The sequence below is a fragment of the Syngnathus floridae genome, unplaced genomic scaffold (assembly GCF_059516105.1).
Source record: "Syngnathus floridae isolate MCC-2025c unplaced genomic scaffold, RoL_Sflo_1.0 HiC_scaffold_64, whole genome shotgun sequence".
Lineage (NCBI taxonomy): Eukaryota > Metazoa > Chordata > Actinopteri > Syngnathiformes > Syngnathidae > Syngnathus > Syngnathus floridae.
The window spans coordinates 218,014-221,353 of NW_028284093.1; the positions used below are offsets into that span (position 1 = coordinate 218,014).

The 3,340-nt window shown below is 37.4% G+C and overlaps 1 long non-coding RNA gene across 1 annotated transcript; it reads left to right on the forward strand.

Annotated features, from left to right (window-relative positions):
* The first annotated feature begins 719 nt into the window (after positions 1 to 719).
* LOC148378121 (uncharacterized) lies at positions 720 to 2,644 on the forward strand. Its single transcript, XR_015856166.1, has 3 exons — positions 720 to 785; positions 909 to 986; positions 2,549 to 2,644. It is a non-coding gene; the product is annotated as an uncharacterized LOC148378121 (long non-coding RNA).
* Positions 2,645 to 3,340: the final 696 nt, after the last annotated feature.

Here is a 3,340-nt window from a genome sequence, read left to right on the forward strand (position 1 = left end):
CCAATGCATAACAACTGTAAATCTACTAAACAAAACAGCGGTTGCTATATGACATCTGCCACGTCGTGGTCACGTGACATACGTGACGTCGATGGGCGTAACTTTCGCCGGAATTCAAATCCGCGGGGAGAGTTAACTTGTTTAAAAGAGAGTGGGCAGAAGAATTATTTAATTTATTTAAATCTATTTGGTGTGTGCGCCATTATGTCAATGCATAACAACTGTAAGTCTACTAAACAAAACAGCGGTTGCTATTTGACGTCTGCCACGTCGTGGTCACGTGACGCGGACGTGACGTCGACGCCTACTTTACATCCCACCGATCACAGGACTCCTCGGCTGCATAACCGTGCCCCCTTCCCAACCAATCGGATTTGCTATACGCGAAAACGACGCCAATGGAAAGAGCTTCCGCCCAAATTTAAATCCGTGGGCGTGGCTCGCAGCAGGAAGTAGGAAAATGGCGGCGATGTTGACAAAGACACAGCGGATGGTAACATACGACTAACAAGAGAAATATTTTTATTTTCTGCTTGCAACTGGACCGTCCAGAGCGTACACGGTAAGTACAACTCATCGTTTTTAAAAAGAAGTACTTTTGTTGCCCTGAAAAGCGAGTGACGTGGCGTTTGTGGGGGACGTCGAATTTCGACGATTCTTTCTGGTCAACGGTTGTAAATGATTGTGTTGATTAAAAAAGAAAACTTGATGTAACTCTACTTTTAACTGCCGTTTCAGATAGATTTGGAATTGCATCACATCCAATTTTGCCTAGAGCGTACACGGTAAGTAACACTCGTTGTGTTTAAGGAGATTTACGTTTGTAATAGCAGAAGTGTAGCCGCGTTGCGTTGTACGTGTGAAAATTGGTCCGGGCGAAATGTTAATGTTTAATTTCATTCCTTTAGGTTCCACGGTGTTTGTTGGCTGCAAGTTTTCCACTGCAAGAAGAGGCTCATATCATTGACCAGGAGCGAGCTACAATGGTGAGTAGCCATAACATTTATGTTAAACACTTCCTATTTCATGTCTAACAGTACTTGATTTAACAAATAACCATAAATAAATACAGTGTGGGCACTGAAGTTAACATATGTGATTATACTGCCTAATCTGTCACCGAGTAGATTGTTGCAAAGTAATATAAGATCCAAAGTTGTAATTCAGAATAGTTTTCAAAAGAAGGCCATTAGAATTATATACAAGTCTGATTACCCCGAACAAGCTATTAATTAAATCACAAATTCTTCAATTCAAAGATTTGGTAGATTATCAGACAAATAATGTCTAACAGTAATTGATTTAACACATCACGATAAGTAGATTGAGTGTGGGCACTCTCAAGTTAACATATGTGATTATACTGCCTAATCTGTTACAGAGTATGTTGTTGCCAAGTAATGTAGAATAGATCCAAAGTAGTAATCCAGAATAGTTTTGAAGAGGCCATTAGAATGATAAACAAATCTGATTACCTTGAACATAATAACAAGCTAAGTGTTTAATATGTCCTATGAAGTCAAAATTGGGCACCATCATGTGGTGAAATTTGGAATTGCATCACATCCAATTTTGCCTGGGAACAAACAGATTACATAAATCTTAGTTTTGAATAAGCCACTCCTTCTCAAACAAGTAAACTCTGCCCATTTTGCGCAGTAGATGTTCTGTTAATATCTAGTATTTATACAAAGTCATAATTTAAATTGCTTTCAACCTTCATTCATCGGTTCAACCAACATTACTCGCTCTTCTTACCAACTTGTATTGATTTAACTAAGCGTTTAATACTTCCTATCAGGTCTCAAATCGAGATTTGGCAAAATACAATTTCAGCAAATCCAATTTTGCCAGGGAACAAAAATAGATTAAATAAACTAAATAAGTCCTCTTCCCATTAAATAAATCAGAAAAGTCTGTCTTGTAACCAGTCCTCTTCAAACAAGTAAAGTCTGCCCATTTTGTGCCGTAGATTTTGTGTCTATGCCTAGTATTTAAACAAAATCATAATTTAAACGACTTCTTTCCTTCATTCACTTTGGAAATTTGGAATTGCAGCAAATCGAATTTTGGCAGGGAACAAAAATAGATCAATTAAACTAAATAAGTCTTCTTCCCATTAAATAAATTAAAAAAGTCTGTCTTGTAACCAGTCCTTTTCAAACAAGTAAAGTCTGCCCATTTTGTGCCGTCGATTTTGTGTTAATGCCTAGTATTTATACAAAATCATAATTTAAAGGACTTCATTCCTTCATTCACTTTGGAAATTTGGAATTGCAGCACATCAAATTTTGCCTGGGAAGAAAAGTAGATTAAATAAATTTAATAAGTTACTACTTCCCATTAAATAAATTAAATACGTCTTACTTGTTCCCACTCCTTTTCAAAACAGTAGTTTAAAACGAGGGCCCTTCACTCAATCTTTAACCTCAACCCCGCACGTTGTGTTGTATCTGTGAATGTTGGTTGTGGCCAAATGATAGTTTTCTTTCATTCGTTTAGGTTCCAAGAAAACTTGATGTAACTCTACTTTTAACTGCCGTTTCAGATAAGCGGGTATTACGTCGCAGTCAAATGCCGCGGATATGACGTAATTGCCCGAACCTCCGCCAAAATTCAAATCTGTTGGCGCGATGGCCGTGAGCCACTGAGCAGCGACGATTATCAACAGAAATATCTTTATTTTCTGCTTGCAACTGGACCGTCTAGAGCGTACACGGTAAGTAACACTCATTGTGTTTAAGGAGATTTACGTTTGTAATAGCAGAAGTGTAGCCGCGTTGCGTTGTACGTGTGAAAATTGGTCGAGGCGAAATGTTAATGTTTAATTTCATTCCTTTAGGTTCCACGGTGTTTGTTGGCTGCAAGTTTTCCACTGCAAGAAGAGGCTCGTATCATTGACCAGGAGCGAGCTACAATGGTGAGTAGCCATAACATTTATGTTAAACACTTCCTATTTCATGTCTAACAGTACTTGATTTAACAAATAACCATAAATAAATACAGTGTGGGCACTGAAGTTAACATATGTGATTATACTGCCTAATCTGTCACGGAGTAGATTGTTGCAAAGTAATATAAGATCCAAAGTTGTAATTCAGAATAGTTTTCAAAAGAAGGCCATTAGAATTATATACAAGTCTGATTACCCTGAACAAGCTATTAATTAAATCACAAATTCTTCAATTCAAAGATTTGGTAGATTATCAGACAAATAATGTCTAACAGTAATTGATTTAACACATCACGATAAGTAGATTGAGTGTGGGCACTCTCAAGTTAACATATGTGATTATACTGCCTAATCTGTTACAGAGTATGTTGTTGCCAAGTAATGTAG